The following is a 16,007-nucleotide window of genomic DNA, read 5'->3' as shown; positions in this document are numbered from 1 at the left end:
AAAACATTGACTGTTTCATAGTCTATGTGAAAAGGCGATATATGGTGTTATTCTGTACTTGGTCCAGTTCTAGACCAGGAAGAATTAATTTAAAAACTATATTTACTTGAAGGGTCCAACTGATAGGAAAGCATGTACTCTACAAAGAATATTGTACTGCACCATGTTTGTTTAGTGCACTTACATGCCACTCACCCTTTCAATGGACTAACGACTAATAAGGGACAGACTACACCCTCTAAGAGCCTGATAGAAAGGCAGGTAGTTTAGAATTCAAAGAGACCTTTGAAACCATCTCATTCAAACCCTTCATTTTACAAACAAGAACACTGAAGTTCAGGCCAACTAAATTATTTACCTAGATTGCACAGCCAATTAGTGGAAGAGCGAGGATTATATTCATCACTCCTGGAGAATTGTATTATTTGGCAGAAAAGACAGGTGGGGTGGAGAAGGGAGTGGCACAGACAGGTATCTAGTTTGCAGAACTGAGATCACAAAGAGACTGGTTGTGAGGCCAGGGCAGTTGCACACTCAGGTCATGAGGTCAGAGCAATGCCACAAAGAAAGGTTGATGAGGTATTGAGATGCTGCTGGCATGCAGGGCTGGCTAAAAAGAGGATGTCTCAGAACCACGGCCAAACCTGAATTTCTCCTCTTGTCCCCAGGATCTGCCAACAAGGAATCTAAGTATTTAAACATTAAAAAAAACCAAAACCTGTACTTACTTGTCACCTGTCTGAAACATTCCCGAATCCAGTTTATACTTGGGGAACGTTGGTCCCCTCCCTCTTCCTTTGGTCTGGATATTGACATGCATGGTAGAATCTCATTGCAATTGGGCTTCTCACCAGTCGGTGACACTCTCTGGTTGTTAGGTGGAATTATTCCTTCAGATTGAGGTGTTTGCTTTACATTTTGGGCAGATATTAGTTATATGTCCCCTCCACCCCGAGAACTAATACACCATTTGGAAGGATGGAATTTGACTTACTTAGGCTTGAAAATAGATGTTTAAAGTAAAACTGCTTTCTCAGGCATCACTACCGTGCCGCATGCTTTAATGTTACGTTCTTGACAGATGGCACGTGTCAAAAGCACTGATGAGCTTTAGGAGAACTCATCTCTCCTGCATGCTATTGCCTTTTCAAGTTGCTTTTTGTTTGTCATTTGATTTTTGCCCAATATAGATCTTCTTACTGTTCTTTAACGTTACAATGCTAGATGAACAATGGCTCTGCAGTGAAAAAAAAGAAAGAAATAGTGTCTTCAAACCAGGTTAGTGACGATGTAGGGAATGGGATGTCTCAGCAGAGAAGACTAGAGAATGCAGGCAAGACCGGGACAAACCTTAGTGGGCAAAGTCCAGCATGTGTTACTCCAGGGAAAGGAAAGTTCAGCAAGAACGGTTCCTGCTAGGCTGAGGTTGTAGCTCCTGCTTAACAAATGTGCAGAAGGAAGAAAGGAAAGTTAGAAGTGGTCACCTGGTTAAATGTAATATTACAAAAATATGTTTAATACCTTGACAATATTTGGTGAGTGTTTTCACATAGCAGTATGATGAAAACAACTAATTCATGTATTCTGTTTAGGGGATGATGACTAATCATTGTGTAATTGGATAATTTGATGGTGTATGGAGTTAGTCGAGAGTGTTCTATTTCTTAAAGAATGGGGAGGTTAAGAACTAGAACATTAAGAATTAATGTAGAACATTAAGAATTAATGTCACTTTCAGTTTCGTTTCCAATTCAAAGGAAATAATTTAAAGCATAAATGTTAAAATGGGTTGTGAAGCTTTTTTACTAATGTAATAAAATCCATATCTCCAAATTCTGTGGCAAAATACCTGTGTCCAGGCTTCTTGGAAAAGAAAACCCCCTATTTTTGGTTTAGAACCTCTTTGTTCTAAATTTTAAATCTTAAAATTTGTTGTGGCCAAATTTGAAGCGTTTCTTGATCCTGGCTAAGAGTAGTAATGCTTGTGACTACGTAAGAAGAGTTCACCTAGGATATTGCCAAAGCTATAGTCTGTGCAGTTTTCAAAATCTTATGCAAGGCAACAGCTGAAATGGAGTTTGAAAAGAACAGGCAGATACTTCCAACATTCTACTAGAGTCTGGTTTACCATCCTGACCAGCATTCAGTAGGGGGTTAATCAGTGTGGGTGGAGTCACTGTCCTCACCGTGGGCCAGGTAATCTCTTGGAGATGGACTGGTTACATTCCTTCCTCTAATCCCTTGCCTGCTTATAACGTCCTTTCCTGCCCCATCTTCTCCTCTCTGCTTTTCTGAATCTTACACTACCTTGGAAACCCAGCTCACCTCTTCCACGGAGCCTTTGCTGACCGTCCCCACCACTGTGGCGTAGCCCTGTTATGCGTCCCTGTAATGCTAGATGGGAACAATCATTTAGTCTTTAGTTCGTATGTAGACTTCTCTGTATACTGGTATGCCTTGCCTTCTTAACAACATTCTAAACTCATCAAGGTCCAGGCACGCGTCTCTGACCTCTGAATCGCTGGCAGTACCACCTCAGTATAGGCGGTGAACATTGGCTGATCGCAGCCCCACTCAGCATGATGGTTCATTGAAACTCTGCAGAGAGAAGGCAGCATGCAGCGGAGAGGGCCGCCCTCAGGTTTCCAAGGCCAGAGTACGCCTGAGGCTCATGTTGGGGTTCCTGAGATAACCCCGTAGCCTCATAATAAATGCCCCTTAGCTTAAGCTAACACGAGAAGGCTTCTGTTACTTGCTACAAAGACACGTGGACTTGACAGGATGAACTGAGATCCTGGAATGTAGTTGTAAAGGAAACGTGCACCTTCTCAGATAATCTTTGGCAATGTCAACTGATTGGAGCAGGAAGCCTTAGGGGCCATTGAAATGAATTAAATGACTCAATGCTTTTATTGAGAGTTTTTGAGTGTAGGGGAAGATTCTAGGTATGTGAATATAGCAGGTGTTCTTGGTGTTCCATGTCCCATGCCCTTGGACCACCTCTAATTTCATCCAGGCCTCCATTACCTAAGTGTCCTTGAGAATGCACTCTTTAAATACTTTTCCTCCTTTCCTGTTTTATTCTCTAATTTCTGCTTCGTAGGATTGCTTCCCCAATAAATAAAATACCTGCTTTTAGACCTTGTCTACCTTCTGCTTTAGGGGGAACTTGAACTAAGAGCTATATGGGATATGATATTTTCCTATGGGGTCTTATAAGTTTAGGTGGAGTACTTGGTCTTGGAAAACAATAAAATGAAAATAAAAGGCAAATTTTAATTAAGTGACACACAATTAGTATAGATTCAAGTCCATTATGGTTACTATAGATTTTATTATATTTTAGTAATTATTCTTCTAGCTCTCATATCTCTAACTATGAAGACTTGTTTTTTCCAGAGTTATGCCTTTTGATATTTTATTAATCTCATATCTCACTGAAGGACTCATCTAAGTATGAAGAGGTGAGATTGGGTACATTTTGTACCATATTCTTAGTGATCTATAATTATATCCTGTCATTTAAATGCTATTTTATTCAACTTTACAGATCTGAAACATCCCTTAACATTTTACTTCTCGTAATACTTAAATGGAACACTTAGGTCTTCACAAAATTATCTTGGAACGTGGTATGAGAGTAAATAGAATGAGTTAAACTTATTTTGTACTTGGGGCCAATTATTTTAAAGGAAAAAGAAAAGGAACTTAATATTTTAATTGCAAAACTAATATAATAATATTAAGAAAAATGGGTGAATAAAAACACTGATAGAAACATACTATCATAACTTGTTTTAATTTTGCAAATTTTTATGATTGGCCACATTATAGATATAGTTTTTACACAATTGTAACATTCGTAAATTTTTGTATTCCTTTATTGAGAACATTTTGGAGCTTTAAGAAGTCGTCTTGAGAAATTAGCTAGACACGTGTAGTATTCTCAGATTATAAGCAGGAGGGCTTGACCATCCACTACTGGACAGAGTTTTAAAGGAAGGCTGTTTTCCTGGTTCCCTTTCTCGAGTCACCTACTTTGTCTTCTGGCCTCGTTCAGATCAGGAAATCTTGGTTGCCATATTTATGAAAGAAGTCACTATAGAATTCCTTAAAATATCAAGTTTGAAAAATGTTTTCATGAATTTATTTTAGCTTTTGTGAAATAATGTATTATGAAACCAGGGCATTGTTTAGATTTGCATTTCAGAATCTGGGCAAGAGCCTTCTTCAACGCTACATTTTGATTTTAACTTTCTTCCAAGCCCTGTGATAGTAAGACTTTGTCTTCAGAGACAATGATCATGTGCCTCACTGTGGGTCTCTTAAATTTATTTTTGCTGTGCCGTCAGGGGTAGGACCTTTTCCTGTGAACACTCCTGTTCTTCAGTTCTAGGAATTTTTCTTTCATTATTTCTTTGATAATTTATTTGTTTCCATTTTCTCTCCTGTTTTTCTGGGTCTTCTATTTTCAGCATGTTTATCTTCTTGGATTAAGTTTATATATGCACATATATATATATGTATATATATTTGTCTCGTATTTTTCATCTCTATGTCTTTTTGTTTTACTTTTGATAAGATTTCCTCAAATTTATCTTTCAACTTCATCAGTGATTTTTTTCATTACTAACATCATCTTTTAATTAATCAATTTTTAACAATTGAGATTTATGGAAAATATCAAAAGAGAGTACTTCATATGCACCATTGTCAGCAGAATCCAGGCAGCTTAGTAGAATGATAAAGGTAGTTTATTAAGCAGTCCATTGACTGGAATGTGCTGCTAAGACACTTGACCATAGGCACTCTACACTGATCATTGATTTTTGGGGTTTTTTTTTGGTGAGAAATAGCATCATATTTTTTAATTTCTAAGAACTCTTTCTTGATATCTGAATATTCTTTTTCTATAGCATCATCCTCTCTTTGCACAGATATATCATCTTCTCTAAGGTTATTAATGAGATCGTTTTGAAATTTTCTTCTCCTTTTCATTATCTCTGACTTCATATTTTCCACATCACATCCTCACAGTTTTAAATAGTGGAAGAGTGTCTTCAAAAATGTGAGCAAAATTCCAGAGTTTAATCTCCTTGGCTCTGATAGGCTTGCTGTGGGTTATTTGTTCATTCTTGAACCAGTCACTGTGTAGGGAGACCCTAGTTTTCCAGTTGGGAGTGGATCGGTGTTCCTCCCCTAGAACAAGACAAAGAATCAGTTCCATCAGAACTGAGTGGGAGAAATGTGGGCCTTCAAAAAAACTAGGAGGATGTTACTTCGAAAAGAACAAAGAGATATTGGACGGCCAGAAAAATAACAAATGCTTAATATAGCACCTGGTACAGGGGTTTCCTCTGAAACAACCTGGCCTCCAGGTCAAAAAGCCAATGTCTGAATTTCTGCATGACCAGGCATTCATAATTTCAAGGCAATCCAATCTAACCCCAGACAAACAACTTTTTAAGAAAGTCATCTATTATGCCAAAACCTCCCTTCCTTTAGCTGCTATCCATGACCCTAGCTCTGCACTTCAGTGTGCCTTTGAGTTGTGAGAAGGCAGCTGTCATGTTATCAGGTCTTTCTTTTCAGACTCAGCATTACCTGTCGCTATAGCTAGTTCTAATCTGAGAGCATTTTGAATCCTTTCTCCATTTCGACCCTCTTGGTTTGTGCATTTTGGTATAGCATGAGCAGCCTAGATTATAGAGTACCATTATTTAATACATTACACATACATCTGTGTAACGAGATGATGGTGCTATAGAAAAAGAATATTCAGATACCAAGAAAGAGTTCATGGAAATTAAAAAAATTAGTTTCTGAATGTAATCTAAGAATATGTAAAAAGTTCATTATTCACTCAATATGTTGCACATTAGAATCCACTAGGGAAACTTAAAAATCATCCCAGACCAAAAGTGGACTCTGAAACAAGGGGATGGGAACTTTGGCACCAGTATTGTTTTAAGCTCCCCAGGTGCTTCTAATGCACAGTCAAAGTGGAGAACCACTGCTCTGCTATGTGACAGATGTCCTTAAAATATATGATCTCAGTGGTGATAGGTTTCCTCAAGGTATGTTTTTCAGAAAATGAATTTGAGGCATATCTTCATTGTTTGCTTCTGGCTAACCTTGTTCACTTTCCATATGGGATAATTCGTCAAGTCACATCAGAGAAAGCAACACAGCTATTTGTCCATGTGCAATTATTGAGGTTTCTGATAAAAGTGGTTATGTTAATTCTAGGTAAAACCTTACTTTTATGTAATGGTATCAGTTTGTCGATAAGTCCTGGAGGACAGTGTCTAAGTTTATTTAACTGACCTCATGCAGCGTCAAGAGTAGCGTTATGTTCTGGTGGGAACTTAAGAAGAGCTTTTGAAATTATTTTCAACCAAAAAAAAATGTAGTCATATCTTTTATGACTATGAATTAAAGGCCATCTGTGAAGCTGCTGAGCTTTATGGAAAAGCCTTCATTTAGACTGACATTTATCTTGTAATGTGGCAGTAGAAAAATTCTGAAACATTTGCAGAACAAAGGTTAAGGCCAAACATTCTTAGTGTAATGTTTATAGAGCATAAATCTGCACAAAAGAGAGGTGGATTTATTATTTATGTTTAGCCACAGTGTCTATTGTGAATTATCAAATCTCATGTTAAATAAAGTAGATTCACTGAGGAAAAAGGGAAAGGAGGGAGGCTGAGAAGAAGGGAGCGAGAGAGTCTAATGACAGTTCGTGGGAGCCTTCTTTGGACGGTCTCTTGACACTTCTGACTTCACAATATTTTCCCCAATTTTTATTTTGAGTATTTTGAAACATGTAGAAAAGTTGAAAGACTATTGCATTGACATCTGTATATTCTTTTGTATCCCGAAGGTCCGAGAACCAGGAGAGCTGATGGTGTAGTTCTTATTCAGAGGGTGGCAGGCTTAAGACCCAGGAAGAACCGAAATTTCAGTTCGAGTCTGAAGGCAGGAAAAAAAGCTGATGTCCCAATTTGAAGGCAGGCAGAAAGAATTTTCTCTTACTTGAGGAAAAGTCAGCCTTTTTATTCTGTTCAGGTCTTTAACTGATTGAATGTGGCCCACCCACATAAAGAAGGGCAATCTGCTTTATTCTGTCCACCTACTTAAATGTTAATTTAATCTAAAAACACCCTGACTGAAACATGGAGAGTAACGTTTGACCAGATATCTGGGCACCCTGTGGCCCAATTAAGTTGACACATAAAATTAACCATTACACCTTGTATTAGTTTCATATTGATGCACAAAAATATGATCACAAACTTAGCAGCTTAAAACGACACATATTTATTATCTCACCGTCTCTGAGAGTCAGGATCCTGACCATGGCTTAGCTGGGTCCTGTTCCTAGGGTCTCACAAGGTGGCACAAGGTGTCATCCTGGGCTTGGTCTCATCTGAAGCGTGACTGGGGAAAGAGCCACTTCTAAGCTCACTCATGTTGTTGGCAGAACAACCTGATGGCTGGAAGCCACCCTCAGCTCTTAGAGGCCACCGCAGTTCCTTGCCACGTGCTTGTCTTGCCTAAACTTCAATCCTTGTGGTTTTTCTCTTAGTATTCTCTATGAATTATTCTGGATTTATCAAAGGAATGTGATGACTTTCCCTGGTCCTTTTCTACTGAAAACCTGGAATATCTGAGATGACTACTTTCACCTCCAAATATACACGACCTCGACAGATACTGTGTACACTTGATTGTAAACATGCGTTGGCTTCTTCTTTATATATCTGTGGTCCCTCACCAGGTCCATCTTGCCTCACTGACTGTTCTGGAGCCCACATTGCATAAGCACATGCTCCCTCTTCTCCGAAAGCCTTGCTCCAATCTCTCCATACTCACAGGGATTTAAGCCCCAGGTGTGAAGTACCTCCACTTCAAAGTGTGACTTCCTTTCCCTTCCTCCACCCAGTGAGCTGGGCCCCCTCCTGACTCCTTTCTTCTTGTCACCTTCTTTCCAACCCCGTCCTCTCTGCTCTGGAGCCCTCAGGGGCCTTCTCCATCTCCATCACTTACCTCTCTCGCTCTGTCAGTCTTCAGGCTCTGCTTCATTAACGTTTTTCCTTTCAGCTGGCCTAGAGGTACATGTTTTTCCGTCTTAAATTCTTCTCTAGAACAAATGTTTCCCAGTGCAGTTTTGTGTATCCACAAAGAGGATGGCCTCATATATTAGTAGGCGGAGCAATGGGAGTTCTGGATTGGGCCAGGGCCTCATGGAGCATAAGAAAGACAGCTCATTACTGAGCCTTTCAGAGAACATCTTCCCCTAAGGCACCACTTGCGCACGCGTGCACACACACACACACACACACACACATATGCACGCATGCACGCACGAAACTTCAGTTTGTCCTTATCCTGGGTCAGTTCAAATTCTTAGCTAAGGCAAACACCACTAATCTTTGTGAGGGAATAGTGATTTATTCTGTGTCAATCCAGGGTGTACTCCTAAGTGGCAGGATTGGAGCGAACAGCTCATTGTAGAGATGGTGGGTTTTTCTTCCAATGACGGTGAGTCTCCCTTCACTTGCAGACAGGTGTCCGTCCACTCTCCCGTCATGGATCCTTTCACTCTCACAGTGCACTTCTCTTGAGCCCCTAGTCTCAGATGCTTCCACGATTTGATGCCTCCACACGTAGACCTTCATCCCAGCTTCCTATGTTGAGCAGCAGCCCTGCAAACCCATCTGAAGAGCCTCTCAACGTCTCTGCATGTTCCCGAGACACTTCCAACTCCACCTGTCCTCATGGGAGTTAGCAGCTCCCACCTGCTTCCTTCCTGAATCCCTGGAGTCCAGCGTCTCTCTCTTCCCTAGTCTCTCAGGCTTCTAGAAACCTGGGAGTCAGCTCATCTTTTTAATTCTCTACTTCCAAAATACTCACCAAGTTCAGTCAATTACCCCTTCTAAAGCTCTCTGCAGATGCTCGCCTCCTCTCCTACCCACTGCTGCCTCAATCAGTTCAGGTCCTCATCGTGTCTCCTTGGGACTGTTACCGCTGGCTCTTCACGTCTGCTCTGCCTCTGGTCTTACCCTTCTCCAATCCAGCCTTGCTTTGTCACCCAGAGGGCTCATTGTGAAAAACGTAATGAGCTTCTTAATCCACTGAGATTAGTCCACTAATCTGAATTCTTTCATGACTCCCCATGGGACATGGGATAAAATTTAAAGTACTTAACAAGACATTCAAGGTTCTACGTGATAGTTTGTCCTCTACTACTTTTGTAAAGTCTTTTTTTTTTTTTTGCCATAGTTCTTAAATTGTATGTTCCAGCAATCCTAGAGTGTTTCTGTATCTTGCACTCCCCGTATGTAATCTCTACAAATTCTGTACTTTGCGTGTTATTTTCTTTGCTTGGAATGTCCATAGTTCTTCTTCACCCTACCCCCTCCACTGCTTGAACACATGACAAATTCCTCCCCATCCTTTAAATCTCAGCTCAGGTGTCGCCTTCTCTGGGAAGCCTCCTTTGACTTGCACAGCCAAGCTGAGGTTCCCTTTCCATACCTCATATTTTACCTGCTAACATGTGCTTTTGCACCATCACTGTTTGCTTATGTGGTTGTTTCTAACCCTGAGCTCCTTGAGATCAGAAACCATGTCTTCTTTACCTTAGTGCTGATGTGACCTATGATTGATGCTTAAGAAGTCCTTGATGAATGACAGAATGAATGAAGGAATCTTAACATCGGGTCTGCAGTGGTGTTGCAGGTGGGAGGGTGGGGCTCTGTTTCCACAGATATAAGTCAACTTCATGAGGGAAGATATACATGAGTTTTGCTCACCCCTGCCTCCCCATTGCTGAGCACAGTTCCTGGAAAGGACTCCATAGAAGTGCTTTGTGTAGAAGCTAAATAAGTGATTTTTGAATGCATGAGTGCTAACTCTGTGGGCTGGGCAGGTGCCACCATCGTAATACAGTGGAGGAAATGGGGTCTGGGAAAGATGAGTAACCTGCCCAAGAGTTTTGGACAAGCCAAGCCTCAGAGTGCCCGGTCTGCCACACTTGTTTGAAAGAAGGGAGTAGGCTGCTCAAGGCTTCTCTGCCCAGGCAGTTGAATCTTCTTGTCCCGCAATCAGTCAATCCTTATTGGGCTGTTATAAGGGCTGACTTTAAAAGATGAGCTGGGACAGTCATATTATAGCTTGAGAATTTGAATTAAGAAACAGAGAAAAGAAATTAGTAGTGGGATTCAAAACAAGAGCCTTTGGGGGAAGTGAGCTGGAGTTACAAGGGACACACAGAAAGCATCAGACACAGTAGGAAAGAAACCACAACCGACAACCAGCCGAGCCCCATGATTCCTGATGGCTTCACATTCTGGTTTCAACGTGTGTGTGTGTGTGTGTGTGTGTGTGTGTGTGTGTGTGTGTACACATCTTTACAGCCAACACCCTGTCGTACCCATTTACTGTGAGGAGATTCTAGTGAGGGTTTTGTTCTTTGCAGCTAAGGTTTTTCACGAACATTCCCAGGTGGACCCAAGGTTGAAACCCAGGTCTTCTCTCTCAATGTCTAGTATCTTTTAGGGCCTTGGGACAGTGTCTTTGTGCAAATTTTGGCAGAGGGCCATGCAAAAATGGTGCATATTAAATGTATTTTAATGACAATGAACAATGCTGTAATTGTGATACGAGTGGGAGGAAACAGCCAGTGAGGCAAACCAAATCCCCTTTCAATTTAAGCTAGACCAGTAGGAAGGTCCCAAGAAACCAAAATAGACCCTTAATGGAGTGCTTATTTGCACAAGGCATCCAACTTCTCCGCTCATTTTCAACCCAAATCCTGGGGAGTTTCAGCTGCCCCCTCCCAACACCTCCACCTGCTACCCCAGCTTGCCAGGAGGGTGGAGCTGGGAGAGGGAGACAGGTTGGTAACCTGGGCATGTGGGCTTCTGCTTTTCAAATCTCAAGGCTGCAGAGTGCATAGAGTGCCAAGATCATGGTTTTTATCCACGTGTGGCCTTTTGATGCACAAGCTAATGAATATACTTCAGGTATAAATCATTCTTTCCCACGAGCTGCTTCTGCAAGTCTCCAACGAGACAATTACCCAGTTCCACTTAACAGAGTGACTCAAGGACGGATCTGAGGGCTGGTTGTGTTCCTGCCTTCCTCCCTGGCTTTAGAATTTGTGTTGAAAAATTAAAATACACAATGCTGAGGCTCCCCATCGCACCCCACGCACCTGCCTGTGGGGGCAGACGGCTTCTGCGGTGTCCCTGGCAGGGGCTCAGCGCTGTTTTTCCAGCATTGAACCCGCAGGTTCACGACTCCTGGCAGCGACAATGGGTGGGCCTAGAGGGATTTGCTCAACCCCTCATTTCTCTGAATAGATGCCTTTGCTTGAAAATTACCTTGGGGAGGAGGAAGTGGCACCTTTTGAAACCTACTGAAAAGAGCTTAATCTTATAATCAACATTTCCCAGAAATGGCTTGCAAGCCACCAGCTATGAAAAGAAAACACATTTTAACAAACTACATTTAATGCACATTATTGTCAAAAGTTTGCAGAGCTGAAGGCCAGCCCTTTGAATATATTCAGATTTGATTTTCCAAGAGAATGCTTTTTGAAGCTTCACATACCCGGAAGCACTGATAAAAAGCAAGAGTGAGATGGCCTCTTGGAACTGGATTTTCAGGGGCGTGGGGGAGAAAATTTTAGAAGGGAGAGTTTCACTTTTCATTTTTAAGTTTGAAACATCACGGAACTATGAAGAAGGAGTGACGACTACCATCCAATCATAAATCAAAAACCTCCACTGTGGTTGACGCTCTGTTTAGACCAAATCACAAACTCTTTAGAAAAAAAGCGTCCTGATGGACCAACAATGTGACATTAGGGCGTAAGAGAGTGTTGTCCTTTTTTCAAAAAGCTTTCTGAAACGACTCCAAGGAAGCATGCTGCACAATCACATTTCTGATTACTTTGGTTATTGTGATGGTTAGTTTTCTGTGTTGGCCAGGCTATATGACTTGGTGATTAATCAAACACAAATCTAGGTGTTGCTGTGAAAGTTTTTTATAGATATAGTTAACACCTATCATCAATTAACCTTAGGGGAATTACCCCTGACACATGTGTGGGCCTGATCTAATCAGTTGAAGGCCTTAAGAGCAAAACCAGGTTTTTCAGACAAGAAAGTCTATCTCAAGGTTGCAACCTCTGCTCCTGGCTGAGTTTTCAGCCTGCTGTTCTGCCCTGCAGATTTCAGGCTTGCCAGTCTTCACAATTGCCTGAGTCGATTCCTTAACATAAATGTATCTCTATCTCTATATTTATATCTCCTATAGGTTGTATTTCTACAGAAATCCCTGACTGGTAAATCACATTTATGTACCCAAGTATTAGCTCAAGTTCTTGAGAGAAATTTAGAACCATTCAGTCTGGGTAAGCCTGCTTTCTGCCCCTCTGTGAGTTTGTACTAAGTGAATTGACAACATACTTCATTTCAACCTAGATGCCACACAGTGCTATAGAGATGGGCAGTGAGCAAGACGTTTGGGTGTCAGGCTGCCTGTGGATGTTCACAGAGAACTCAGGGAGATAGGAGGACGAGCAGGGAGCGTTTGCTGATTGAGGGCCTGCAGGGTTCAGAGCCTCTTCCCACTCACAACCTGAAACAAAGACCATCCACGAGAAAGCAAATGGAGAAGTCTGTGTGTACAAATGGCATACTGGGGAAGGACAGGCTTCCTGGGCCAGAGGGAAAAGCTGAACGAGAGTATATCCCACAACACAACAATTTTTACCAAATATAATGACCTAGGCAATGAGAACATAGGTAATTCAGAACTAAAATCTAAGCCTGATGTGTAATGTTAAGAAAAGACTATAAATGATACAATTATTTCCATGTGCAAAGAATACTATTATTCGTTCTAGTCTCTGCCCATGAATGAGTCACTTTCCTAAAATATGGAGTTCTTGGCTAAGAAGACCTTCCTGCTTCCATTTCTCACAGCCATTAACAATTGGCATTAATTCCTTCTAGTCTTTGGTTTCCAACACCTCAAGAACCCCCACTAGAAACAAAATGTATTTACAAACCATCCACTCAAATCTCTTAATCCCAGAACAAAGATTAAAAAAAAAAATTGGGGGGAGGCAGAAGTTGTGAGCCTGTATGTATCTCTTTCCCTTGATGGGTGTGGCAGAGCCATGCTCGCTGTTTACCACGTTTCCTCTTGCTTCCAGCCCACAGCCAGACTACATTTACCAGCCTCCTGCCATTTGGGTGTAGTTCTGTGACAAAGTTTTGGCCAGTGGAATGTGGGGGAAAGTGGTATATGCCCCTCCCCAACCTGCCCTCCCCCCACCGCCACCTCCTCCACCCCCCAACTCCTACATGTGATCACCCACTCTCTTTTCTTTTTGGCAATAATGTTGGAAATTTCTGGTTGAAGATAGAAGCCACAAGAGGGAAAGAGCCTGGACCACTGAATCACCACCTGGAGAGCTGCCTACCGATCAGAAAGACCTGTATTGGACTCCCTTTGAGCAAGAAATAAACTTCTGTTCAGTCATTGAGATTGGAGTTTATCTGCTAAGGCTGTGAATCTTCAACCAACACAGTGGGTGAACAGCATTGCTTTTCATTTTTAATGGACTGCAGGGAAAGTTCACATCAAGTTTGTTTTAATCTATTGATTGGGAATGTAATTTATAGCAATGTGGCGAATATAATGAAATGCCAGATCAACCCCAAATGGGAATGCCACATGGAATTTATTATAATGAGATTGAATACATGATAGAAATTAAATATGACATTTCAACTGTAGATTGCAGGATTTCCCACCTGCCCCCCACAGGCCCAAGCACTGTGTGGGTATGTTATGAGCCCCCAGGTGTCACATGGTCTGAAAATTTTTTTTTAATCAGCTGTAGAGAGTGGGGTCACTAGTAACGTGGGAGGAAAGTGGATAAAGGGTGGCTGGGGATCATGAGAAGCTGATTATTTCCTCTAGGGCTTCTGCTTACCTAGGTTTTCACTTCAGACACGCAGTCACCAGGCATACAATGAAGAAGAGGTAAGTTAGCATGGTTTCTACTCAGTTTTCATTGAATAACTCATTGAACAACTCATTAAAACAGTTGAGTATTGATTATCTCCTACTTACAATTTTGTTAACAAGTGGTTCACTTGTAAATTGCTTGTATTATTATCTATTTATCACCTATCATCAAAATTTTTGAGATTCTAGACCTCTTAAGGGGAGGCAAGGTGAATAAGATCTAGTTTTTGCCTTGAAAGAGCTGGCATTCTGGCAGCATTGATGTGGCAAACACTTAATTGTATTTTCGTGTCCATCCTCCTTTCTTCCTTGCCAAGAGACCTCTGATTTTGTTGCGGGGAGGGGGATATACTAGCCCCAGATGATAGATCAATATTAGTTTTAAGCCAGTGATCCTAAATTCTGATGTGCGTTAATTAGAATTAGACTCCAATGCTAGGAGGATTTGGGACAAGTTTTATTTTCCTAATGAAAGGGAAACGTGTGCCGGACATTGCTTCCTTTCTCTCTTCTTCCTGCTGTGAACATGGACTTAATTTCTGAAGCAGTAGTAGCCCACTTGCAACCTGAGAGAAAAACCAGGAGAATCAGAGTCAGCAAATCCCAATTTGTTTAAACCACAGTCACTTGGATTTTCTGGTACTTGCAGCTGAAAACATTCTTTTGAATAACAATGGCTGTAAGGCAAACTGCATTTAAGGTCTGTAAGAGGGATAGGGAGTGCTTAGTGATTCGGAGGAGAGTGAGAGGGAAGGCTTCCTGAGAGGTAACATTTCAAATTTGGGCAGGGCTCTGAGGAATGGTACGGTTTAGATTGCAGGATACAGGGAGGGAGGAATTATGGGTAGAGAGAACTGCATAAAAAGGGGCATGCGGGGGGCAAAGCTTGGATTGGATCCTTTGGGGTGTTTGTGAGGAGCTGAGAATGGCTTATGTACAACATTGTAGAGTGGAAACTAGATAATAACTCCAGAGACGGAGGGGTGGCTGGTTAGCTCACTTGGTTAGAGCTTGGTGCTGATAACACTAAGGTTGCCGGTTCGATCCCCACATGGGCCACTGTGAGCTGCGCACTACTTAAAAAAAAAAAAACAACAACAAAACACACCACACATAATAAATTAAAAAACAAAACAAAAATATCAAACTCCAGATAGGGTAATCAGTGCCACCTGTAGAGGACCCTAAAGGCCCAGGTGGAATTTGGCCTTAGCTGGGTGAGCATTAAGGAGGTGACAATGGCATAGAGGTGCAGTTCAGAAAGGTTGTCTTGGTGATGGATTGTTGGGGACGTGGATTGCTGGGGAGGGAGATCAGAGATGGAAAAACTACCAATTTAGGTTCCTGCAACAACCCAAGTGAGAGCAAATAAAGACCTGAACTAGAAGTGGTTATGTAAAAGAGAGAACAAATTGAGAGGCACCTCAACAGTGGAGTAGGCACTTGGCACTTAATGGAAGTGGGGCCTGAAAACACCCACCCTTCCTTAGTAAGGTCTTGCCCTGCATTTTGGAATCTGGAGATGAAGTTCCTTCATGGCTTTTCCTCTGCCTGCAGCATATATCTGCCTTCCTCTGGACCCTCAGTCACCTCCTCTCTAGGTCCTTCAACACCAAGCTCAAATCCCACTTTAGAAAGAGCCCTATGTCCATCAATAGGAGAACGGATAAACTGTGGTGTAGCCGTAAAATAGATTGCTAATTAGTTATGAAAAGGAACAAACCAGTGATGCATGTAACAACATGGCTGAATCTCAAATAAATTATGCTGAGTGACATAGCCAGACCAAAGGAGTACATCCTGTATGACTTTATTCATATGAAGCTCAGGAATAGGCAAAAATAATCTCTGAGGAAAAAACCCGCAACAGCGGTTGCCTTTGAAGGTCGGGGATTGACTGGGAAAAGGTTTGAGGGAGTATTCTGGAGTGACTGACAGAGGTTTGGGTGACACAA

The 16,007-nt window shown here is 41.6% G+C and overlaps 1 protein-coding gene across 5 annotated transcripts in view; it reads left to right on the top strand.

The window, feature by feature from the left end:
* LOC308499444 (uncharacterized protein) overlaps nt 1-16,007 on the top strand; it is a 48,521-nt gene that overhangs the window by 9,997 nt on the left and 22,517 nt on the right. The window contains exon 3 of one of the 5 annotated variants that reach the window (XR_013993591.1): nt 13,445-13,608. The exons of 1 other annotated variant lie outside the window; for it this stretch is intronic. The gene's annotated coding sequence lies outside the window, so the exon portion shown is untranslated. Of the gene's footprint in view, nt 1-13,440; nt 15,132-16,007 lie in introns of those variants that run through there. 3 more of the 5 variants (XR_013993592.1, XM_081052895.1, XM_081052894.1) reach the window with 3 other exon arrangements.

This window comes from Rhinolophus hipposideros (assembly GCF_964194185.1).
Source record: "Rhinolophus hipposideros genome assembly, chromosome: 7".
Classification (NCBI taxonomy): domain Eukaryota; kingdom Metazoa; phylum Chordata; class Mammalia; order Chiroptera; family Rhinolophidae; genus Rhinolophus; species Rhinolophus hipposideros.
This window is presented reverse-complemented; position numbering and strand designations above follow the sequence as displayed.